The sequence below is a fragment of the Sapajus apella genome, unplaced genomic scaffold (assembly GCF_009761245.1).
Source record: "Sapajus apella isolate SASKATOON/1434 unplaced genomic scaffold, GSC_monkey_1.0 scaffold13, whole genome shotgun sequence".
NCBI lineage: Eukaryota > Metazoa > Chordata > Mammalia > Primates > Cebidae > Sapajus > Sapajus apella.
The window spans coordinates 19,992,249-20,019,285 of NW_022436953.1; the positions used below are offsets into that span (position 1 = coordinate 19,992,249).

The 27,037-nt window shown below is 47.9% G+C and overlaps 1 protein-coding gene across 4 annotated transcripts in view; it reads right to left on the reverse strand.

The window, feature by feature from the left end:
* Positions 1-27,037, reverse strand: part of HSPA12A (heat shock protein family A (Hsp70) member 12A) — a 183,996-nt gene that overhangs the window by 39,202 nt on the left and 117,757 nt on the right. The window lies entirely within an intron of this gene.

The following is a 27,037-nucleotide window of genomic DNA, read 5'->3' on the forward strand; positions in this document are numbered from 1 at the left end:
TTACAACCTGACCAAATCAGCTGCCCCTTTCCTCCCAGTCACCACCGGGCCTCTCTCTCTGTGCCACTCAACCCAACTTAGTCAGAGATGCTGCTCTGTCCCCGAAAGCCCCAGCCCCTGGTTGTATTGTCTGTGGAGCCAGAGGCTAGGCTCCAAGCTGGACTAGCAGGACCTATAGTCACCTGGAGTTATGTCAAATTTTCATGTGCATTTTCTTGGAAGAGTGTCTGCAGCCCTCAGGTTCCCAAAGGGGTGTGGGTACCTCCCTCAGGGATAAGTAACCTCTATCCTAGGAACGTGGGATGTGACACCGCTTTAGAAAGAACATCACTGCCTAGCAGATGCACTAGTTCCTCACCCCTGCCAGAGCATGTGAATTCATCTCTCTTCAGTGATACTGAAGGTTTGGGACTTTTTCAATCATAAAAACCACAGGAAAAAGGCAGAGATCAGCATTTCTAACCCCTGCAGATGGGGCCCAACGGCCATGAGGTCAAACAGTGGCTAAGCAGCAGGAGCACCATTTTGTCTGTTGCCCTATGCTTACCAACATTCAGGCGTAGCACTGTTCTGAAGTCTTCCCAGAGCCCAGTGGCTGTGCCCCAGGAATGGGCTCCCCAGGAGAAAACACACTCTCCCTGGCAGGCCTTGGAATGTGTCACAGTGCTCTGCCTGCCTGCTGCCTAGAGCTGGTAGAGCACAGAGAAGCTGGGCAAGGATTTCGTGCTCCCACTGCAGAGACAAAGGCCAGATGCTAGGTACCTGCAACCACCCAGTGTCATCCACGGTGCTCTGCGCATGCTGCTCCATTTAGTACATACATACTGAAACCTGCTAGGAAGAAATGGGTGATTTTCCAAGGCAATATCTGTGGTCAAGGAAACCAGAGGTTTGAGGGGTCTGAGAAAAGGCCATCTACTTTTAGGGGAGCAGGTGGAGTGGTTCCATCTGCCTCTTCTGCTAAATCACTTTGGGTTAATCCCAGGCTCTTGCTGATTTCTTTTTCTACTTGATGAGAACTCAAGCAGCCTCATTACAGTGGGTACCAAATGGGCTGTGGAATGAAATGAATCATGCAGGAGTGAATGTGAAGCCTCAAATCTGCACAGCCACCTCCCACTCTCTGCAAGCTCACATCCTCTCTCCTCCTGATGAGGCTCAATTCCTATCTTGGGGAGAGAGAGGGACAGTCCAGTAATTACAGAGGCAAAATCCAACTTGCTGGTTAAAGGACTTGAATAGACACTTCTCCAAAGAAAACATATAAAAGATATAACAAGTACATGAAAAGATGTTCAACATCATTAGTCTGTAGAGAAATGTAAATCAAAACCACAGTGAGATATGGTTTCACACTGACTAGGATGGCGATAGTTTTTTAAGAAAGGAAAATAACAAGTGTGTCAAGGATGTGAAGAAATTGGAATCCTCACACATTGTTAGTGGGAATGTAAAATGGGACAACCACTGTGGAAAAGAGCTTGGCAGTTCCTAAAAAAGTCAAGTATAGAATTACCATATGACCAGTAATTCCGCTCCTAGGTATCTACCCAAAAAACTGAAAACAGGGACTCAAGGAGATACTTATATGCAAATGTTCATGCAGCATTATTCACAATAACAGAAAGGTAGAAACACTTCAAGCGTCCAACAACAGATGAGGGGATAGGCTGGGCACGGTGGCTTACACCTATAATCCCAGCACTTTGGGAGGCCAAGATGGGCAGATCACTTGAAGTCAGGAGTTCAAGACCAGCCTGGCCAACATGGTGAAACTCCATCTCTACTTAAACATACAAAAATTAGCCAGGTGTGGTGACATGTGCCTGTAGTCCCAACTACTTGCAAGGCTGAGGCAGAAGAATCACTTGAACCCAGGAGACGGTGGTGGCAGTGAGCCAAGATTGTACCACTGCACTCCAGCCTGATGACAGAGCAAGACTCCATCTCAAAAATAATAAATAAAATAAAATAAAACAGATGAAGGGATAAACAAATGTTGTATATCCATACAATGTAATAGTATTTCATTGTAAAAAGGAAGGACATTCTTAAACATGCTACAACATGGGTGAACCTGGAAAATATGCTAAGTAAAATATGTGGATGCAAAAGGACAAATGTTGTATCATTCCCCTTATATGAAATCTCTAGAAGAGGTAAGTTCATAGAGACAGAAAGTAGATTACAGTTGATAGGGGTGGGAGGGAGGGAGAAATGGAGAGTTCTTGCTTAATGAGAACAGAATTTCTCTTTGGGGTTATGAAAAGTTTTGGAAATAAACAGTAGTGATGGTTGTACAACATTGTGAATGTAATTCATGCCACCAAATCATACACTTAAAATGGTTTAAGTGCAACCTTTATGTTATACATACTTTTTAAAAAACTTTATTAAAAAGTTTAAATCAACTTGCTCATCTGGGAGGGGAAGCTATTTCTGATTTCTATTAGCACCCACAACTAACAGAATTGCTATTAGCGGTGGGTGCTAATTGCTCTTGAGAAGAGAATAGAGAAGTCAGCTCATTTCCTAGACCAGCCTGTGGAACTCCACCATCTTTGCTAATCTCCCAGCACAAGGGAACCCCTTCCTTGAATGCAGGGGTATCTCTGCCTCCCCACTAGGGAGCCCAGCCAGATAGTCCTTCCACCTGTTGGTGAGAGATCCTCCCTGCCCACAGCCCTTGGGCAGCCTGCAGAGAAATGTCATCAGCACCAGGAGCCACCCTCTCCACCTGCTACCTGGAAGGCCTGCAGCCATGTGTCCACATTTGCACAGACGGTCCTGAAAGAAACCAAATGTCTAATTGCCCAGAAAATCTGATGTTGGCAATTAGCAAACAAGCTATTATCTGCAGACAAACTATCCACCCGCGGTGCTTGGTTCTAATTATCCCATCACTCCACCCTTTTCAGAGCCCTGGGCCATCTCACTGATTTGCAAAATAGCCAAGGTTGGGCCACAGATGGAACACACGCCTTGGGTCCCCAGGGGACTCTAGGATACTTTGAGGGCAAGAATCAAGGATTTTCGGTTCTCCTGTACCTCCCCTCAACCCCACTGCAACTGGGCCAATATTAAACAAATCATTTGACTTGCTGATCACTCAGCCAGGCCTAGAAGCAACTGAACCACATGGACTTTTTCCATCAGAAATTAAAATTCAGATACATTATGCAATGATTTAAAACTGATCTGCATAGAAGGTATGGAGGAGTAACATTTCCATAGATATCTGCACATGGTGTATACCCACATCTGTATATCTCTATATTCCAAATCAAAGATAATTCACCAGCAAATGTCCATTAATACAGTACAGGAATATACACAGCCAGTAGAGACATGCTAATATTTCTCTGCTTCACTACTTAGGATGTCAAAGTGGTGCTCAAAAATTCTCAGGAAAAAAAAATGGCAAAGGTTATCTCACCCCCTTAGGAAGATGGGGAGTTTATTCCGATGTGTCCCAACAAGGCTTGAGATCTTGCATTCAGTAGGTAAATGATTAGAAATAAAATACAAAGAGTCGACAGAATATTACCTATTAATCTATGGATATCTGACAGATATAAGCTAACGAACAACAGGAAGGAACTGATATAGGGAATGCCTAAACATACCAAGTGTAGGCCGTGTGTACTGGCTATCAATTATACAGAGGCCATTGTCCACAGTAAGAAACGACAAATGCCATTAAGTGTGGCCCTGCCTCCGCTGCTTCTATAAAGCTAATACAACAACATCTCCCTTGGGACTACTTTCACCCAGAGGATATTCCAGTTCAGCACCCACAGGTTGACCTGGACACACTAGGAAGAGAAGAGGAAGGCTAAGTCAATGCCTCGACGCAAATAGAGTTTCTTAAAGTCAAGGCTTAGAAGAAAGGAAGCTGAAGAAAAGAAAATCCAGACCCTTCTGTGGAGGGAGAGAAGGAAGACTGCTAAAAGACACGTTAAAGAATATGCTGTATCAGGGAATGGATCAAGGACAGAGCTAAAGGTGCTAGTTTTAAGAAATACCTACTGCACCATTCCAAGTAGATTAAATAAAGACCCACTCAAAGCATCTTCCACTTCAAACACTAAGTTACCCTAAAATCCCGTAACTCAGAGAGATTCGACAATTTCACATCAAGGAATCAGAAAGACACTGACCCTTTCAAGAGTGCAAACTACTCGTCACAAAACTTTGCTTAAGCGGAGAAGGAAGAGACCCTGGAGCTTTCTGGGGAACACACAAAAATTAATCATCATGTTTCCTTTGCTATTAGTTATGGATAATTTAACATCACTTCAGTCTTGTAGAACTAGCGTGCAGACTATCTTTTTTAGTTTAGTGAATGGAAAAACAAGATGACAAGAGTGGTTATAGATTCACTTATAAACCTGGAATACCCCACCCCAACACATTAAATAATTTCTGCCAAAAAGAGGGGTATATAAAGAAAAGAAAATATTTTTGCAGCAATGTAAAGGACAAATAAATGAAAGTATTAAATCTTGGCCAACAAGTCTCCTGCCTCAGGATTTCTTACAAACCCAAACCAGATAATTAAGGAAGAACTAGTTTCATTTGTTAGGTTAATCCTCATCCCTTGTCTTAGTGGTATAAGAATTAAAATGCAGGCTTCATCTGGATTTCTACTTGTAAAATGCAATACATACAAAATTCAGAAACATTTTTATGTGTTCCCAGCTCTAATGACTTTAATTAAAGTAGATGTTCTTAAAATAAAAAATAGTCTTGATAAGAGAAACTTAAGGAGAGCCATAATTCATGAACTTGCTTGCTGTTCTCCCTGCCAGAGACATTAGTCAGCAAATGGCCGTGAGCAGAATCGCAGACTTTCTGAGACACATAAAATCAATTTTGCTCCATAAATACAACATGTTTAAAGATGAAGACAGAACCATAGGGCTGACTTTATTCTACAACGTTCCAGGCTCTGAGGAAATGTGACAGGTGGTCCCAACAATAGTGACACGCTCGTTTCTCCAAAGAGTCCTTCTTGTTAGCTTTCAGACTATGTATCTATCAAATACATGCCCAATTTCAAAAGGAGTTTTAAGGTCTGGTCCTTATGATTTACAAGAATACTATATATATATATTTATATACATATTTATATATATATATATATTTTTTTTTTTCCATTTCTTTTTCCCTGCTGGCTGTGCTGGCTGTGAGATAACAGGCCTTTGCTGACGATTGCCTAAAATCAGACTATTTGAAAAAAAGCTCTCTCTCTCCTTCTCTCCTTATATCCCTGCCTGCAGTGTCATCTTTGAAAATTGATCAGGTCAAGGTCATATGTAGGTTACTGGCCAATATCTTTTCAGAAGGAAAATAAAAAATCTTTTATTACCCTATAACAGGCTTCATGGCTAGCTGAACTAATGCATTATTACCGTAAGCTGAACTTCCATTTCAGTAAATAATTTATGGGCTTTTTTTTAATCACCATGGTGGATGTCCAAAGTAAATGGAAATTTTATTGGCATGAACCAGGAGACCCTCTCACTACAAAGAACACTGAGTGTAAAATAACCACTCCACAAATGCTAATAATTATGGAAATGAGCATTTACCATGGTAGAGACGGTAGTAGCAAGCCCAGGCCAAGATGACAGCAGCACCAGGCCCATCCGGACACAGGGTAGCATCTTCTTGTTACCCCTCCTACCTCTCTGAATAGTCTAGGAGATGAGATGCCCCAGGGAGAGTGAGATAGGGCAGCTGGGTCTTCCCAGAGACAGGAAAATCCCTGAGTCCCTGCAATCCCAGACTGTCAGTGGGGGTGGTTCACAGTCTCTCTCCTAATAGCAGGTTGATGCACTGGTTCATGGGCCTCCAACTGTGTCTCTACATGTCCAGGCAATTGCTGGGAGAGGGGAAGACATACTTGCTTGACCAACAGTTTTACTACTAATTTTCATGAATTACACTCAGAAACCTTGCAGCCCTGCCCTCCAGGATCCAGCATTTGGAGAGGCTCCACCAGATCACCCTACACATGGTACTAAGATGTTTCTGTCCACCTGGCTTCTTGCCCATGAACTCTGCTTGTTGGGGAAGGGCCGTGTCTTACTTCATGTCTAATTCCTTAGCTCCTGACTTGTCACAAGCACTCAGACAATGTTGGATGGATGGATGGATGGATGGATGGGTGGATGGATGGGTGAGTGGATGGATGGGTGAGTGGATGGATGGTGGATGGGTGGGTGGGTGGATGGATGGGTGGGTGGTGGATGGATGGATGGATGGATGGGTGGATGGGCGGGTTGGTGGGTGGGCGGGTAGGTGGGTGGGCGGGTAGGTGGGTGGGCGGGTAGGTGGGTGGGCGGATGGGTGGGTGGGCGGATGGGTGGATGGATGGATGGATGGGTGGATGGGTGGATGGGTGGGTGGGTGGATGGCTGGATGGATGGGTGGATGGGTGGGTGGATGGATGGACAGATGTATGGATGGATTTTTTATGTGTGTCCAAAAGTGGACTTGGTGACTAACCATAGACTAAGAGAGCCAGTGAGTTCTTTCCCAACTGAGGCATCAACTCTCTTGAGTTCAGATATTAGTAATACACATGCCATGCTGAGTGACCTCCAACAATGTGGGGTCAGCTCTCAAACCCCTAGATCTGCCGCGCTCCTCAGACACCCCTTTTGCCAGGAAAACCACCACTGCTCCCAGATGGGAGAGTCCCTAGACTTCCTGCCTGTTCATTCTACCACCAGGCCCTGTCGTTCCTTCTAATTAGCATCTCTCACATTCGCTGTCTGCTACGTCACCGCTACAGCCTTCGTTGAGATCCTCCTGAACTTTCAGTTTCCCTGCCCTGGGCCTGCCCCCTCCAAGCCACACTCACCCTGCAGTCAAATCCATCTGGTCAAAATCGAGGTCTGCTCACCTAACTCAACCTTGTCAGGGTCTTCCCCTGATGCCTATCCCCCATGGGATAAAGTCCAGCACACTACTGACACCCAGGCTCTTGCAAGTCCACCCCATCTCCCTCTGAAGCCTCTTCTCTCTCTACTGCCCCACATCCCTGGCCATACCAAACCTATCCACAGACCCTGGAATCTCTGTGCTTATCCAGCTTCTGGGTACTGCACATGCTGTTCCCCACCTAGAGTGCATCCTGCTTCAACAGCAGGCAAATTCTGCATCACCCTTCAGGGACCTCTACCTCTAAAAATCCACCCCCTCTGACTTTTAGAGAGAGAAGAGCCTTCTCAGCTCCCTCAGTGCAGATGAGAGAGAATCTTGCGCATCAGGGGTCAACTGGCAAAACCCAGATGAAGGAAACTCGACAAGAGAGACAGCTTTCTCCTAGAGATAATCACAATAAAAATATACAGGAAAGGAGAGAAAACCTATGGACCAGAGGGTCTCAACTCTGCTGTGCATCAGAACCCCCAGAGGGCTTGTTAAAGCACAGATTAATGGTCTCACCCCCACAGTTTCTCATCCAGTAGGTCTGAGGCTGGCTGACAATTTGCATTTATAATGAGTTTCCAGGCTATCCTGACTGCCCCAGAGACCAACTGCGACAGCTTAGAAATGACTTAAAACACACATCAGCTTCAATAAATGCAATGGATGGACTTTTAGTGGATACTAATTCAAACAATCAAAACATTTTATATTTATGAGATAATTAGAAATGTAAACACTGAGCAGATATTGGTAATACTAAAGAATGATTATTAATAGTATAGTTACACAATTTTTAAAAGAGCCCTTGTCCTCTAGGGCTACATTCTCAACTGTGTACAGATGAAACAATAGGATTTCTGGGATCTCTACCAGAATAACAGGAGAGGGGAGGGGCGGGGATTAAACAAGGTTGGCCACAAGTTAATAATGACTAAGCCTGGTGACAGATTCATGAGGCTTCAATATAATATTTGCTCTGCTTTTGTATGTTTAAAACTTTCCATAATAAAATAATTGTGATTTGAATGTGCCAGTTACAAGGAAGCTCCAGGAGGGCAGGCCAGCGTTATTCTTCTGCCATCCATTAGAGCACCTGGCCCATAGGTGGTAGGTGTTCCACACATATTTGGCAGATGAATGAACAAACCAATAAGGATATATGAGTTCACTGAAACCTACACATGTGGACTTTGAAAGCTTGGGAAGGTTTTGGACCTGGGTCTCAGGGTGAGTGGGGGGCTTCCATTCAGCGGGCTTCTCTGGGGCTGAGGCTGGTAGGCCCAGTAGACTAAACAGCCCTTAGAGGAGCAGAATTTCAGCAGGCACCCACTGGCCCCTCACAGATGACAAAACAGATGAACAGCCACCAGCTGAGTGGCTCCCACTCTGAAATGGGCTCCAGCCAGGTCTCAGGTACAGCGCCCTCTGGTCATCAGCCAACAGCTCCTAGACTTTGTAGCTACTCTATGAACCCAGGGCCTCAGAGAAGGCAGGGGGGTGTCCTCCATCTACTACTGGGCCCCTCCATGTCTGAGAAACAACTGGGCCTGCATCTGCAGAGAGGCAGGGTCACTTAAAGGACCCTGACATGCCCATTTTGCTTTGTCTTTGACTTGCTGGATCCCAATGCCATATGGGAGGGGCAAGATGTAACAGCCTTGGCATCTTCCTGTGGTTTTTGACCCAGACAGGAATGGCAAGCTGAAATGCTGATGTCAGATGCCACCCTGTGACCCTTTGTACTACAAGCGCAAGCTCTGAGTCCTCCCAAAGTGTGTGTGTGTGTGTGTGTGTGTGTGTGTGTGTGTGTGTGTTCCTGTTGGGGGCAAGGGTACTGGGTTCTCTATGCCAGGCCCCAGGTTGACCTTAGCATTGGGATGAGTGGAGGGGGAAGGCCAGGCAGTCACATGAGGGCTGCAGGCCAAGGGGCACATCCCCTAGAACCAGGACGGCTTCGGAACAGGAGCAAAGCCAGAGTTGCTCTTGGCTGCTGCTCTTAAAGGAGCAGAAGGAAAACAAAATAACTCCTGAGGAGGATGAAGGACGTGGAGATGTGGGTGCTTGTGAGCCTGGGGACACTGTCTCACCTCCCTCTGCACCCCCTTCTGTCTCCATGAAATGAGAACTGGTATTCTCAGGGCCCCCGTCACTATGTATCAATGAACACAGGAGCCAATACATGAGAAACTCTGAAATAAACACCAGCCCCCACCCACCATTTTCCATATTCTTTCATGGGATTCCATATTCTTTCATTTTTTTGTATTACTTTTAGGGTCTTTTGCAAGTTTATTCAAACAAATTATTAATTCAAACCCGCTAGAAATGTACAAACCCAGAACTCTATCAGGAAACCTATCATAGTTGGCACTCGCTGAATGTGTATTTCCTGCAAGATAAGAGCCTTACAGGTGTATCTCATGGGATCCTGCCCTGTAAAGAAGGTTGCTAACAAAATGACAAAATGAAGCCTAGAAGGGTAAAAAAGAAGGATGCCACCCAGGTGGACTGAGAGCTCTCCAAAGCCAAGCCTGCATGCCCGCACATGCGCAATGCCACCAAGGCATCATCTCTAACTATGAGACAGGTGTGGATGTAAATCCCCATTTCACAGATGAGCAAATAGCTGGAGGAAATCAGAAGTCACCACCACAGGGCAGCTCCTGGCTGTGTCTGTCTGCAGGCTCATGAGACTATGTGGCGTATTCTTCTTTGGTCTGTGAAGCTCTGTTTCAAAAGCCATAATTCTCCCTCAAATCTGAAGATCCAGGTAGGAGAGGCACACAGTAGTAAGAGAAACTTTAGAGGTACTAGTTCAAAGTCAGGAAAGCCTGAGTTTAAACCTCACCATGACCACATCCTAGATGCATGCCACTGGGTGAGCTACTTAATATCTGTAAAACCTGGCTCATGGCAAGCACCCAATACATTATGGATGTTATTTTGTTTATTATTATCATTAATATCATCATTATAAAATCCTTCCAACTGCTGCTGAAGAAACGACCGTGTGCTTACACCACGAGACAAGCAGAGCCCTCACCTTTGCACAATGCCGGCAAATCCATTTCCTTTACATTTTGCTTCTCTGGGCTTGTTAATCAAAGCTAAAAATTCCCACCAGACAAAGACTTGGCAAATGGAGCCTTCGGTAAAACTTAGCGATAGGAAACATGAGACCCAGTGCTGCCAGGGTAAAGGAGACCCTCTGCCCCCAGTTTCCCACCCAAGCTGTCTGCCCATCCATGGAACTTTCAGAACAACCTAAAAGAACCTGGGAGGCCACATGACCGCAACTTGAGCCTTCCTAAATTCTACAGGGAAGCCCAGTCTCCATTCTAAAATTCATTGTGTCAATGTAAAGATTCTCTCCAGCTTCAAGGACAAGATTCCACCTGCCTGGACCTCTGGAAGCCCAGGGTTTAGACTTCCCCAATTTTATCATAAACAGCCCTGAGATAGCTCAGTCTTCAGAGACCATGGCACTGCTAGTGCTGCCTGGACTGAGGCCAAAGAAAGGGCCCAGGCCAGTCCAGGCCAGCTGGTTTCCCCCTGAGCAGAACTTTTCACCTCCCAAACACTCCCCACCTGTCCCTGGGGAGGGGTGAGGGAAAAGGAGGTAAGGGTCGGGAAGGTGAAGGTTCACCCTTCCCCAGCTGAACCCTCTTACGAGAGGGAGATGCACCATCTCCAGGCAGGAAGGGGAGCCCTTTGCCACCGTGCACTCCAAACCTGAGTAACTTGGGCACAAATCTTCCACTCTCTGCCAGTGCCCAGGAGGGCAGACTCAAGCCCATTAAAAACCCCTCTGCAGAATTCCTTAATGGAAGAGATATCCCAAAACAGTTGTGCGGTTTGGGCACTGCACAAAGGTACCAACCTTGCAGGACATCTATCTGCCCAGAGGTAAGCATGCTATTTTCTTAACACAAAGGCATCATTCCAAGCCATGAAGGGCTGCAATGCCTAGCGTGGGCCCCCTTTTTTGGTAATTTTTGCACCTAAAGCAGATTTTTTATAATTCACCCAAAAAGTAGCCGTGGCACTTAGTGGTCAAAAAAGGGAAGAAAATCCTGGGTAAGGTACTAAGTTCTCCACAAGTAAAGCTCAAGCAGAGGCCTGGCAACCACTTAACTGAGCTATAGAAGAGCAACAGAAGGTCAGATAAACTCTGGGGTGTAGGGTGAGAAGTAGAGTTTATGAATTGACATGACATTCACTGAGCACTTGCTATGTGGCCGGGTTTTGCAGAGGCTGAGTAGCTGTGCTGAAACACGGTGGCTGTGGACCTCAGAGGGCTGTTTCAATCCTCGGCTCAGGTCCCTGCTGGCCTTGGTAGATATTGCCAAGATACAACTGTGTCCACTCAAAATCCATTTCCCACTTCTTAACTAAACCCCAATTTTTACATTTGGGGTGTGATCCCTCCCGATTACTTTGGATAGATCCCAAGTAATCTAAGCCAATAATGGCGAGCCCCCTCCTGCTGCCAATGAGGGATGTGGGAGTGGGTTTGTGACTCACAGTCCTGGCCAATGGGACATGAAAAGTCAGCCTGGGGCTTGTAGGAGGAAACATCCTGCCCCTTAAGCAAGGGCCCAGAGAAGAGGGTGGATGCACAGGGGCATGAGCCACACCTGCAGCTGCCAACTTGCCACCAGCACACAGATGGACCCACCACCAAAGGAACCTCCCTCCATCCTTGATGGAGCCCACGAGCTGCCGAATCAGCCTGCTGAATCAGGCTGATTCGGCAGCGTGCCGGGCCCCTGGATTTCCCATTCTGGTCTTGTTTTCTCTGTAAATAAGACAGAGTCGAGTTTTACATGCTTTGCAACTAAAACCTCATTCATAGTGGTGCAATCTTGAACAAGTTACTCAACTTCTCTGGTGCTTGGTCTTCCTTAGGTATTAGACAGGGACAATAATAACTCATATCTCCCAGGATTAATCAGGATTAAATAAGAAGAATGCAAAAAGATCTTAACAAGCAAGGGTAGCTATTATTACTTAGCATTTCATTTTATCTTATTAAACAACCCAATGAGGTGGGAAATAGGTAGTTATTAGCCCCAGTTAACAGCAGACAACAACCAAAACACAGAGAGGTTAAGCATCTTCCCAAAATCACACAGCCGGCAAGTGCCTGTCACTAGTGCCTGAGCTCCTTGTCTCCACCACATTCCAGCCCTGAGGCTCCTGGACTCTGTGACTTCCACCCAAGTCCATTCTGCTAGCCACTTGCAGTAAGAGCAGTGAAAAAGTAAAGGCTTTTCTGGGAGTAGACCTAGGGAGTAACTGCTAATGAGTAGGAGTTTCTTCTCAGGGTGATCAAAATATTTTGGAACTTAATAATGGTGACGGTTACACAATCTTGTGAACACTATAAACCACTGAATTTTATGTGGTGAGTTTTATATGTGAATTATATCTCAATTAAAAACAAATCAAAGAGCTGCTATTATCAGCCTTGTAAGAAGAACTGTCCCTGCCCCCTGCCTTCAGGAGCCCAGCCTCATCTCTGGGACTGGACTCAGCCACCGCCACCCACACAGGGCACCGCCTCTTCCCTCCCTTCCCTCCTCCAACCTCTGTGCCTGACAGAGTTGGCCACAACTTTCTCCAGGGACCCATCGAGTGGTGAATCTAGCTGCTGACTCCAGACTCTCCAACTGGGGCTGGGGCAACAGCTGGCACTGGCCTCTCCCAGACACCCCACTCTGTGGCAATGTAAGAACATGGGCACAGAGCTGGGGCAGCATGCTAGACACACAGTGGGGTTTTCACTCTTCCCCTAGATGCTGGGAAGCTGGCTAGCAGAGCAGAATGGCCCCATTCCTCCCGAGGGCCAGACGTGCTATTGTGCTGGCGTGCCGCAGGCTGACTCGCTGGTGCTTCCCCTGACAGATCAGCTGTTTCAAGTTATGCTGGAATAAATGCTAGTGAAAGCCTAAAAACCTGCAGCTGTAACTAGCCTTCTGAAGACCCACCTATGTCAGGAGGGCAACCTCCACAGCATTAAAACATTCTGCTGTGTGACCGTCTGCATGTGCCAGCTGCAGCTAGCCAGGTCCTGGGTGGGGAGGTGTGCAGGAACCTGCCTAGGAAAATGCTGCTTTTGGAAAATAAAGGAAAAGAGAAGGCCAATGCTAAAGGGGGATCCAAGGAGCTCTGGGAGAGGACAAGCCAGGACCACCCACTGCAGCCTGGAGGGAAGGCACGATGGGAGCTGCCCAGGATGCAGGGACACCCCCAGATGCCAAATGTCCCGCTCAGAACAGGCAGCCCCACCACAGACAGCGAGGACTTCCAGGTCAGAAGAGAGGAAACAAAGTCCTTACAGAGACTTTTTAAGACCTTTGAAGTCTAAAATCCCTAATTACTTTTTACTTTGTAAGTACAAAATCTTCAGTGACAGGCTTACATTTGTACAAGTAGAATTAGTAAACTGGACTAAGTTATTGATTAACTTTAGACTTTGCTAAGTATGCCTGGCAAAATTTCAAGGGTAACTAATCCTAAAAGGAGTTGAAATTGAATCCCTAACTTCAGAGCAGTAAAGGGAGATAAACACACAAGACACTGAATGAACAATTCCTCCTGGGGACCGAATTTGCTCAAAGTCTTTTCCCAAGGAATCCAAAGGTCATGGAAAAGCATCTCCCAAGTCTCCTCTACAGAGCAAGGGACCCAGAGGTCACCCAGAGTATCCCACCTGAGACCAAGCAGCTGTGATGAGGCCAGCAGAGTGCCCCCGCCACCCCACCTTTTTATACTGTACCAAGCCAGCTACTGGCCCAGCGAAGGCAAAATACTGACCACCAAATGTTGATGAGCTTTTGAATTTGAACTTAAAGTCAACCACACACACACACACACACACACACACACACACATACACACACACACACAAACGAAAACCCAAGTGTGTGTGACTAGAGCAGGGTAAGAGCAAACAAACTACAAACTCATCCTAATCCCTACCCCTCCTCGCACCGAAATGCAAATACAAGTCTCTCCAAACCCTTTGCTGCGGACAGCAGGCCTCAGAAATGTATACACTCCAGGAAATAATGTACATGCTGTGTTTAGGGGTCCTGGGGAGGCCATGCAGATGGCCCCAGCTGCCATAATATTCACACTCATCAACACGGGTGCTCCCACACACTGCTGTGTACATGTTATAAAAGAATGAGTGAGCCTGAAGCCACGTGGCCCTCCAGGACCCCTTGTTCCAGCCCCCACACATCAGTCTCTGCAGTGCCTGGGTCCAGGGAATGAGGCTTTACACCTCGTCACCATGCACAGATGGACAACTGGCCAAGTCCAGGCAAGGGAGGAGGTCTTGGGCACCCAGGGTGGTCTGACTGGCTTTTCATTACTGCTGCCCCACAGTCCCAGGCTGCAGCTCTGCACGCTTCATTAGGCACGGGCGGCTCCTCTGACTTCGTTGTTATCTCTAACAGCTCCGTGTGGAACTCAATCAATCAGTGGCCATCTCCTCTGCAGAGAGGAATGCTCCAGATGGGCCGGACACAGAGTGATCAGCCTGACTTCCAGTAGGTGCACACTCCTCCCCCACAGGGCCCAGAATGTCTGTGCCCAAGGTGCTGAGCTGGGAGGTGGCCACAGGAATGCCCTGGACTTGGAGAAGTGGGAGCTGGCACTAGGGACACCCACACCAGCCAGCTGCTCCAACCAAACCTTGTCTCCCTGCTCTCGCCCTCTCCACAGACCTAGTCTGGGAGGGTCCTGAATGGCATGGATGCCACACTAAGGACATGCTGGGTTAATAAACAAGAAGAGCTCCGGAGCTGACCCTGAAACAGGAAGACGGGTGTTATGACCTGGAAGTTCATTCGTGGGACTAACCAGGGCCTACGTGAAATATCCCCTGTGCCCCGCACCTGGTGTGCCCGTCCTGAGCCCTCCTCTGCCCATCCCTATCCAGCTTTCATCAATCTTATCTTGTGGACATACATCACATGGGTATTTGATTCATGAGAATCCAACTATGAGGTCTCAGGCCAAAACAGTGGGATGATTTCAATTTAAATATTAAATTGAATATTAAAAACACTGTAATTAAAAGCCCTGTAAAATTCTATTTTGCACATGGACTCTTCATGAGACACCACAGTAAGTGCCACAGGGGTGTCCGGACAGACTGACATCCCTGATGGGGGTGGGGGAAGGTAGCTCCAGGAAGGTAATGCTTGGCTGCCTCCTGGGAGGGCAAGTTTGCTGAGTGAACAAGATGGGAATAAACACCAGGCCAAGGGAACAGCAAGAGCAAAAGCAGAGTAGTGTGAAGAGCTTCCCAGAAAGCCTTATACTCCCCCAGCTGGTGTCACTGCCTCCAGGCTGTCCCCCTGGATCACATCACAACTACCATCATCACATCACTCCCAGCCTCAAGCACCTACTGTAGCTCTCTATCCCCTTTCTTTAGCCAATCAAATGCCTCCATTAGCCTCTAACCATTGCCCCTCATCATTGCTGTCCTCACACAACCTCCTGCACAGCTGGGCTGTGTCCTCTGCCATCTGGGAAGCCATCTGCCATTTCTCAGGCCTGGTTGGTGCATCATCTGTCTGCAGGGAGAGAGGGGCCTGCTGACCTTCACCTGGGAGGATTTGACCCTCATGCTGCCCTCCAAATAGGCACAGCCCCAAGCTGCTCTTCCGGGGCGAGGGGATGGGGTTGGGGACCCCGAGTTAGCTGGGTTCTAGGGCAACACCCAGTTCCACTCTCCCTAGCTCTGTCAGGCAGGACTCTGTCTCAGGCCTTAGTTTCTACAAATACACACGAGGCTAACAACTGTTTCTCTCACTGGGTTGCTGTGGAGACCACGAGAGACAACCCATAAGGAAACTCCAGCACCAAGCTGGGTGAGATTAGGTGCTCAGGAAGCATGGCCTCCCCGACATTCATTCCTAAGACCCACTGCACACATGTGCTGAGTTTTTCCAGCTGAATCTCCAGTCTGAGGACCACTAACCCCTCTTCCCTGGACCAGAGAAGGCCTTGCCTACCATCACACATGTGCCCCCAGAAACCACTGTAGGCCAGCAGGTGGCTGTCAGCATCCAGTCCCCAAGGCCAGCCAGGCTGACCAGAGCTCGTGCTTTAAAATCCCCAGTGCTTCTGCTCAAGCTGCACAAAGGCTCTTCCCGCCACCCAGTAGCTCCACTCCCATGATTTTACCCAAGAGAAACAAGTGTGTGCATCCCCAAAAAGATTTATTCCAGAATATTCAGAGCCGTCTTTTTTTTCATAATGGCTAAAAACTAGAAACAATCCAAACATCCATCAACAGAAAGGATAAACGCAGTATGGTATGCCCATGAGACAACATATGTCTCAGCAATAACACTACAGAAACATCCAAGAGCAAGGATAAAACTCAAAAGCACCATGCTGAATAAAAGACCCTGGACCGGAAAGAATGCATACTCTACAATTCCAGTTATGTAATGGTCAAGAACAGGCACAACTAATCTAAGGGAGAGTATGTCAGAACAATGGCCACCTCTCAGAGTAGATGTGGACCAGGAAGGGGCATAAGGGAACCTTCTGGAATAATGAAAACATCCCATCTCTTGGTGTGGTGGTCGCACAGTGTATCAGTTTCCTACTGCTGCTCTAACAAATTATTACCAATTTAGTGACTTTAAACCAGACACATTTATTCTTATAGTTCTGGAGGTCAGAAGTCTGAAACGGGTCTTGCTGGGATAAAATTAAGGTGTCATCAGGGTTGTGTTCCTTCTGGAGTCTCCAGAAGAGAAGCCATTCATTGCCTTTTCCAGCTGCTAGAGGCCACCTGCATTCTTTGGCTTGTGGCTCCTTCCACCATCTTCAAAGCCCACAGCAGAGAATCTTCCAACCACTCTCTGACGCTGACTCTCCTGCCTCTCTCTTGTGCTCATGAGGATCCTTGTGCTTACACAGGGCCCACCCGGCTAATCAAGGATCATCTTCCCACCTCAAGGTTCTTAACCTAATCACATCTTTGAAGTCTCTTTTGCTGTGTAAGGTGACATATTGTGAATATGTTCCCAGGGGCTAAGACATGGACATTGTCTCCATCCGTTCAAGCTGCTCTAAGAAAATACATAAACGAAGTGGCTCGTAAACAACAGAAATTTATTTCTGACAGTTCTGCAGGCTGAGAAGTCCAAGATTAAGGCAACAGCCAATTTAGGTCTAGTGAAGGTACCCATGAGGAACCTGTTAGAAGAAAGCAAAGCTGCCCCTGTGAGGAGGGAGCTGGCGGCAGCTCCTGGGGGAGACACTGGGGCAGCCTTTGGCCTGCTGGGAGCAGACATTCCAGGTGGGACCAGCAGCCCTGCACCTGTAGCCAGCCTCTCCACTCACTCCTTCGATCCTAGCTGCTCCCAGTACAGAGCCACCTCAAAAAAGAAGGGCTGTGGCTTCCAGGCCCATCTACTATCTTGTCCGATGCCCACCTGAGGGCCCCTGACCATTCCCCAGTAGCTGAGGTCAGGGGGTGACCTGTTCGTAAACACAGACAGCACTCTGCAGAGCCATCTGCGGCTGCATTGCCACAACAGAGGCACATCAGGCGGTGCCAGCCCGCACTTCAGGAAGACAGAGCTTGGGCTACTTTTCAATAGCCCGTCTGCACCTTGTACAGAGCCCTGCACCTGGGGGGGGCCCAGCCCATCTTGCTTCCTGGCTGTTTGATGTCAGGAAACCACTGGGTCGTAAAAGTGGCTTTCTTGTGGCTGGAGACAAGGCCACCAGGGAATGTCACAGATACTTCCAGAGCAGAGATGAAGAGAGAACATGCACTTTGGGTTCAGAGACAAGAAGGCCACCACCACTCTCCCTCCATGGGACCTTTTTTTTAATACTTTTTTAAAAAAAATTTTTGTTTTTAAAATGTTTCCGATGCATTATATTTATACCAATTTATGGGTACCTGTGAAACACTGCTATATGTTAGAATGCATAATGAGACCAAGTCGGGGCACTTAAGGGCCATGGGGTCTTAACCAAGACTCATGACCTTTTGAGCCTCCATCTCCTCATCTATAAGAGAAGACCCCCTTCCCCATGGTGCTGGATTTCATGACAGCCCTTCTATGAGCTTTGTCTCAACATGCCTGGCCAGTCTGGAAGGCTCCCACCAAGGGGTTAACAGGGGCTGCCTCTGGGTGTGGGGTCCTGGCTGTTTCCTCCTTTCTTGCTTTGGATCATATTTCCTATAAGGAACACCTAAGTCTTCTGTCATGAGAAACAAAGTTGTCTCAGGTTTAACCCAAAGCCTGCCCAGGACAGTGTGGGGCAGGGGAGACAAGTGAGTGACGCTGGCCTTCTCCCGTCCCTTTCTGTCGCCTCACTGGGCGCCCTGCGGCCTAAGCCCGAGACTCTTGCTGCTCCCAGCCATAGCTCTGGTGCTGCCCCAGGTCTTTGCCTGCTCCTCAGTCTCCTACATCAGGACCCTCAGCCTCTATCGGCTCCCAGTGACCACCTGGTCCCCAAATCCTGAAGGCCAACTCTCTGCCTGGCAAATCTCCCAGAGACACCAAGGTGCAGGCTCTATTCCTCAGCTCCATCCCCCAGGGGAGGAACCAGAAGCTCTGGAGGTTTTGAGACCTGCCCAAAGCCTCACAGCGGGGAACAGCAGAGCTGAGACTCGAACCTAGGACTTGAGTTGTTCCCACAATATCACTTTGCCTTACAGAGAGAATACAGCACAGGGATCCTGCCTGGAAGGAGGCTCTCCAACTGCTTCATCCTATCAGCCTCCTCCAGGGCCCAGGAGCTCCACTTGATGGGAATTGCTTCTGGCTTCAACACTTAATTCCCCAAATGTCCCCTGCCTGAAGCAAGCCAGCCTGTGTTAAGACAGAAATCCTGCCACCCTGTAGTGTGGGAAACACTCTGCAAGGGTCCCAGGCTTCATCAGGCCTCATGCTGAGCCCCCAAGGACCAGCTCCACCTCTGGGCTCCCACCTTTCCCACTGGCCGTGTGTGCCTCAACTTCCATCATTAACATCAGGTCAGTGTCCTGGTGTTATTCAGTCACCAGACTTGAAAACAAGCCTGAGGCTGGCATGGCAGTGTGCCAGGGAGGACTGCATGGCCCCCAACAGTCTTGGGGCCCTGAGAGAAGGGAGAGGCAGGCAGGGGAGGGACACCAAGAATTATATGCATATTCACAGATAGAAAGGGGTTCACAAATTATCTCCAAGGAAGACACCAGTGATGAGTATGGGACTGGGGAGAGATTCGAGGACTGAAGAGCTTTGCTGCGAGAAGGAGAAGAGTGGGGAGTGGGGAGTGGGGAGTGGGGGAGGGGGGGCGCTATCTTGGGACACAAAACCCTGACTACTCCCAGTGAGTCACAGGATGAGAGGGCTATCCCACTGCCAGGGTGACTGTATTTTTGGCTTCTGTGTTTATGTTTTGCAGTGTATTTCTGCCTCGTTGCTAATATTTCATTAGAAAGTGGCTCCTCCCTCCCCAACCCCCTGCCCACACGCTAATATTTTTGGGAGGAAATCTTAAAAAGACCCCAGCTGCATTCTTCAGCATACTTACGTGCTATCTTAAGGCCTGGCTCTACCGGAATAGGACTCCGTTTTCAGAATGCAATTCAGTGAGGAAGTCAAGTTTTCAATCTGAATATTCATTCAGCATACAAGGTTTAGACACACACACAAAACAGGCTAAGTAGGATGAAGTGAATTCTGACATTCCCTTGGTTCCCTACTCAGTCCCATCCTGCTGGCTGGTCTTCCTTCCCAAGAGCTTCAGGCTCTGTCCCCTGGCATGTGGCACTTTGGGATCTCACTATCAAATGTTTATCAAAGGCCCAAGGAGTGCGGTGTTGGGGCAGAATCAGTGCCATGATCAGCCATGACTTCGTGGGTTCAAGTCTGAATAAACTGCAAGAACCCCAAAGGAAGACCTCCCAGAAGCTTCTAACATCTCTCAGCCCATTTCTTCCTCTGTCTCTCTCTCCCTCCTCCATCTCAGCTGCTCACTCTGCTTCTCTCCCCACGCATGCATCAACATTCAGAGTTATGTGTACACATATAACACACATACACGCGCATTCCCAGCGGCCTCCCCGGGGACACGCCCGGCAGGACCCCACCAGCCCCAGCAGTAACAGGTCCTTGATGGGTCTTTGATACCACTTTGAGCCATCTCCCTTGTGAGTGCTCCCCAAAGGGTTGGTGTCCTTGGGCAGATGACATCCCTTATTTCCCACAGTTCCTTCTGGGGGTGCCCCTCAAACCACCAGGCCCAACCTGGGGGCTGTCACTCAACATTCCTATCCTTAGCCCCTGCCCGTCCTCAATATCGCATCCAGATAGCCAGTCTTGGCTTGCTCCAAGGAACAGCATAGCCCTAGTGCCACCAGGTGCTCTCAGGCTCACTGTCACTTTCTAGGTTTCTGTTTCTCCATCTGGAAAGTGAAGCCGGCTCACAGAACACCGAGAGCTCCCACACCTCCACCCTCCAGCCTTAACTATTTCTCACTTTTTTAATCTAAGTCACACTAACTAACATGCTGATGGTGGATGAAGACCCCAGGCTGCACAGCAACACCTCCCTGGGATCTCCACTAATTCAGTGGTTCCAAGGCACCTACATTTACTAAGAAGTAAAATCTGCCCTCCGTCAAAAAATAGTAGATTTTTTGTGTGATAACACAAAGTGTTATCACATTTTGATTTTGCCAAGAACAGACAGTAACACTTTTATTAAACCTGTCATCTGCTACTATACTCAATTCATAAAAGAAAGAAAAATGGGACTATATCAGTTGCCTATTGTAATCCAAAATATTTTTAACTACAAAATTTAGTGGGTTAAAATAACAACAATTTGCACAGAATTCTGCAATTTGGGCTTTTCTCACCTGGGGTCAACTCATGCAACTAAAGTCATCTGAAGGCTCAACGGGGACTAGATGGGCCAAGACAGACACACTCACGTCCATGTTCACCTAGGCTGTCAGCCAGGGGCCTCAGTTCCCCTCTAGGTGGCCTCTCCAGCAGGACAACCTGCACTTACTAAATAGCAAAGGACAAGTGGGCAAGCTCCGATGCACTGACAGGCATTTTTGAGCCTCTGCTGGCTTCCTGTTTGCCAAGGTCGTATTGGCCAAAACAATCACAAAGCTACGCCCTGATTCCAGGTATGAGATGACACAAGGGTGTGAGTACAGGTGTGCCCAACTGATGATGATTTGACTTATAATTATTTAAGTTCTTTGACTTATGATTATTTAACTTCATGATGGTGCAAAGGCGATAGCATTCAGTGGAAACCATACTTTGAGTAGTCAAACAACTATTTTGTTTTTCACTTTCAGTGCAATATTCAATAAATTATATGAGATACTTTGTTATAAAATAGGCTTTGTGTTAGTTTGTCCAAGTGTAGGCTAATGTAAGTGGGTCTGTTTGTTTGTTTGTTTGGGACAGAGTCTCACTATGTCACCCAGGCTGGAGTGCAATGGCGCGACCTCAACTCACTGCAACCTCCGCCTCCTGGCTTCAAGTGATTCTCCTGCCTTAGCCTCTAAGTAGCTGGGATTACAGACACACACCACCATGCCCAGCTAATTTTTTTTTTTTTTTTTTGAGGCAGAGTCTCACTCTGTCCCCTAGGCTGGAGTGCAGTGGCACGATCTCAACTCACTGCAATCTCCGCCTCTCGGGTTCAAGCAATTCTCCTGCCTCAGCCTCCCGAGTAGCTAGGATTACAGGCATGCACCACCATGCCCAGCTAATTTTTATATTTTTAGTGCAGACAGGGTTTCACCATGTTGGCCAGGCTGGTCTTGAACTCCTGACCTCATGATCTGCCCACCTCGCCTACCAAAGTGCTGGGATTACAGGTGTGAGCCACCATGCCCAGCCTTGTAAGTGTTCTGAGCATATTTAAGGTAGGCTAGGCTATGATGGTCTGTAGGTTAGATGAATTAAATGCATTTTCTACTTAACGATATTCTTAACTTACAATGGGTTTATCAGGATGTAACTTCGTCATAAGTTGAGGAGCATCTGTACCTGGAGACATGAATTATTGTACGTTATTAATTCAATAAGCTACCACAAGGGCATAATATCAGAAATTCTTTTTCAGGTGGAATAAATTTGGCTTCATGTAAACCTAGTACACAGTCACCTGGCTAACTTCCTCAGTGACAAATGTAGGCTTCAAGCATCAGAAGCCATCATGAACTAGCACAAAGTGGGGCATTTGGGACACACAGCACTAACTTATTACTGCATTCTTTCCAACTGAGCCAGAGGTGACCTCAGAATCCTTCTTAACACAGCTCTCCAGACAGCTTCTTCCCTATCGGTCAGCGATGTAGACACAATTCAAGTCTACATGCCATTGCTTATCTAAGGGTTTTATATGCAGAGCAGGAGCTTCCTTTTGAAAGAGAACGCTAAAGAAATAATGTTTAACCCAAAGGAATGTGGCATCAAATCATGTCTGCATGAGTAAAAGACTCCCTGATGGTGGAACTGCAGGCTCTGTGGCCAAGGGGCAGGTGTGGGGAGCCTTCCCGAGTCCTCAAACCACCACCTCCAGGGACCCATCTTAATGCTTCTTATGTGCCAGGCAATGAGCCTCCCAGGGCAAGGGCCCTCACATACCTTGTAGGTGGCCTTATGGCAAGCAGAGACATGAGACCCTCATTTTAGGCCACACCTCACTCATCCTGGCTCTCTGAGTACCTCACACAAACATGGGCTGTGTCTCAGCTCTCAGTTCAAGTGGGTTCCTAGCCACTGCCTGGCAGCATTGCCTGGCCCAGGGACTGACAGAAGGCAGCATGCAGGCTCCACCTCTCCCTTCTTCAGAGCCAATGAGGAGCAGGCCGGGAAGGTCACAGAAGCCTACCCCCAACCGCTGGCTGGTAAAAGCCCCAGGTGACAGGCTGGGATGCTGCCACTGGGTGGACCCTGAGAGTCCCTCCCTATGGGGCATGGTCCAGGCCTTAAGATCCCCCACCATCAAAGGTGAGGCCCTCTGCAATCAGAAGATCCTCCTGAATGACAAAATTCTCCCAAGTTGGAAATATTCTGCACTGACATGGTGGTTACATGACTATAGTTGACTTTCAAACAACATGAGAGTTAGGAGCACCAAGCTCCTACACAGTTAAAAATCCACATATAACTGGTGACTCCCCCAAAACTTAATTACAAATAGCCTACTGTTGACCGGAAGCCTTAACGGTAACATAAACAGTCAATTAACACATTATTTTATGCATTCACGAAATACCTAAATTCTTAATTTTTCAATAGGTTATGCAGTAAATTGTCACAAATCTCCAAAAAAGTGTTCCAATATATTTACTGAAAAAAAAATCCATGGATAAGTGGGCCTGTGCAAGTCACGCCCATGTTGTTCAAGGGTCAACTGAACATTTGACAAAACTCATGAAACTGTACACCCAAAAAGTGTGAGTCTTACTTTAAGTAATTTAGACCTCAATAGAGTAAACTTTACAAAAATCTCTCAGCAAGGAACCCCACCTACTTAGCCAGCTCCAATCCCTAATATCGACCTTTCTGAGTACCTTGTATGTGCCCAGTGGGTGTTTTAAAGAATAAAGATGGCCAGGTGTGGTGGCTTACACCTGTCATCCCAGCCCTTTGGGAGGCCAAGGCAGGTAAATCGCTTAAGGCCAGGAGTTCAAGACAAGTGTGGCCAACATGGTGAAACCCCATCTCTACTAAAAATGCAAAAATTATCTGGGCATGGTAGTGGGCACATATAATCCCAGCTACTTGGGAGGGTGAGACAGGAGAACCGCTTGAACCCTGGAGGAGGAGGTTGCAGTGAATTGAGATGGTGCCACTGCATTCCAGTCTGGATGACAGAGCAGGACTCCATCTCAAAATAATAACAATAATAATAAAGATGATGCCTAACGTTGACCACGCATGTTTCATGTGGAGGACAAATTATTTACATAAGTGACCTCATCTAATTCTCAGAAACAACCTGTGAAGTGCTGTGACCTGTACTTTTAAGGTAAGGTCAGAGGGATCCAGGGAGGTTGAATACCTTGGTGAGGTCAAGGCCAGGTGTGGGAGCCAGGACTCAAACCAGGACATTCTAACTGAGCTAAGCCCGTTCCACTCTGCCAAGTGCCCATCCAACACTAGCTCCCAGGCATGGGCGTTGAGTGCTTTTTATACTTAATTGAGGCCCAGAGAGGCTCAATGACCTCCCTGAGGCTACTCAGTAGTAAGAGGTAGCAACAGGATTTGAACCAAGTATTGTCTTACTCCAAAACCCACTCTGTCTTACCACCTACAAAGGAAGCCTGGGGTCCCTCACACCCCATTCCATCTGCTAGCCCCTCTTCTCAGCGTCTGCCTGGCCCCCGGTGACTTCCTTCCCCAGCTATGCCCACCTACAACCTGCTCTAGCAGCTTTGCTGGCCAAGACTACCAGAGGCTGATGCCAAAGGATGGACAGGCAAAAATATCTTCAAAAGCATCTTGCCATAGCTGGTCTGACACAGACAGACTGAGGCTGTGGGGTAAAGGCCTTTCAGGGGCCTCTGTACAGTCCAGCAACCTGGCTATGAAGGAATCGGGCCCTCCGCCTTCCCCAGGCCGGGTCAAACATGGTTCCCACCCTCCTAACATTTCCTGGAAGAGAAGCCAAGGAGTTGTGGCAGGGAGGAATCAGTGTGCCCCAGGTGTGGGCCAGCTTCTCCAAGCAGCCCCGTTCCCATGGTCTGCTCCAGGGTCCTGCTGCGTGGGCCCTCGTGGACTCAGCCAATGGTACACCCACCACAGCTGGCCACTTGGCCTCCCCTGGAGGACCCTGGAGTAGGTCCTTGTGCTTAGGCAGAACTGGCCCCTGACAATGGTGGTTGCCCATCTTTCTGTGCCTTGGCTCTTGGCAGAATGTCTGTTTTAAAAGGGATTTTGGTTGCAGGTAAGTAAACCTCTGGATAGAGGAAGCCAAGCCAAAAAAGGTCACTTTACGGTGAGGATCCAGGGATGGCTTCCGGAACTTAAACCAGTTGCCAGATCTAGGAGGGAAAAGTGAAGCAAATGACTCAGAAGAATGATGCATCCCTCGTGCGGCTCTCTTAACTGCTGCCCCGGGGAAACCACCACCAGACCTGATGACCATGGTCCTTTCATATGGGCCAGCAGCCACCCGGACTGACTACAGCCCACCACACCTCAGAAGAACACGCCAAGGGTCTGTGCATTATTCTCATGGGAGGGACCCACTGGTCAGTTACCCCATGCAGCATGAAACACTTATATGGGAGAAAGTAATTTTCTCCAAGAAAGAACAAAAGAGCAAAATTTCTAACAAGTAATCTCTTTCTTCTCCATGCATGTACAGCATGCAGAGTGAGTCAGCAGACCTGGATTCTGATCCTGGCTTTGCCAAGCGTCCTGGAGCAGTCTCTTTCCTTCCCTGACCTCTGTTTCCCCATCTGTAAAATGAGAGGGTGGGCCCAGCCCAGACATTGGACAACCTGGTCGCATTTAGCTGTGGATGTATCCATGAGCCTTGTTTTCTAATTGCTGGCCCAGGGAAACCACCACCTGAAATGATGACCATGGTCCCTTCAAATGGGGAGAGCAGCTGTGTGGAATGACTATGGGAGTTGTTTCCTGATAACTTTCATTCTAGAAATTCTGTACCGCACAGGGCTTACTCCAGATACCAGTACTGTTAACGATTTGTGGGTGACAATTACTCTCCAGCCACCAGATGCTGTGCCCCCCTAACTTCCCCTCTCAGCAAGGTAACCCTTCTTCTGGCCAGGGTCGACGGTTTCTAGGTCAAGTCCTGATCCTACCTGAAACTTGGGGCCTCCTCTGGGAATCTGGACTTGAAAAAGAAAGAAAAAGAGACAGACATCAGACCTCCTGTGTACCAGAACTTGTCACTTCAACATGGAGGTCACTGTGGTGGGCCACATTTGCCCTGAAGATGGGAAACACGTAAAGTGGGCCTGCAGAGAGGAAGGGTGGGTGACATGCAGAGCAAAGCAGAAGTAAGAGACAGGGCCGAGGGTGGTGGCTCACGCCTGTAAACCCAGCACTTTGGGAGGCTGAGGTGGGCAGATCACTTGAGGTCAGGAGTTCAAAACCAGCCTGGTCAACATGGTGAAACCCCATCTCTACTAACAATACAAAATTAGCTGGGCATGGTGGTGCATGCCTGTAATCCCAGCTACTCTGGAGGCTGAGACAGGAGAAACGCTTGAACCTAGGAGGCAGAGGCTGCAGTGAGCTACGATCGTGCCACTGCACTCCATCCTGGGGGACAGAGCGAGACTACGTCTCAAAAAAATCCCAACACTTTCCTCTCCTAGACCTAGCAGTAGGTCTTTCAGGGAGCCATCCCTGGATCCTCACTGTAAAGTGACCTTTTTGGCTTCCTCTAGCCAGAGGAAGAATGTCTGCCATTACCTACAACCAAAATCCTTAATTAAAACCCTTTCAAAACAGACATTGTGCCAAGAGCCAAGGCACAGAAAGATGGGCAACCACCACTGTCAGGAGAGGGAACACACTAGAAACCAGAGGAGAAAAGCAGGGCCTGCAGCTCCACGGTTGCAGAGTTTTATTCACAGCAATGGGACTTGGCACTTGACTCCTTTGAGTTAAGCATTCTTCAAATACTTTTTTAGAATATAACTCCTTCCGGGAGGGGCAAGCCATGAATTTGTTAATGGCAAAGAGGTTTGGATCCTTGTGTTGTCTGACTTGATTGGGAGTGGCTGGCGGGACTGCTGGAGGATTCTGCAGCCATTGCCAAGCTCAGCTGGAAAGCATGCAGAGGGAGTGGGCAGACCTGGATTCTGATCCTGGCTTTGCCAAGCGTCCTGGGGCAGTCTCTTTCCCTCCCTAACCTCGGTTTCCCCATCTGTAAAATGAGAGGGTGGGCCAAGCCCAGACATTGGACAACCTGGTCGCATTTAGTTGTGGATGTACCCATGAGCCCTGTTTTCTAACTGCTGGCCCAGGGAATCTACCACCTGAACTGATGATCATGGTCCCTTCAAATGGGGCCAGCAGCAGCGTGGACTGACTAC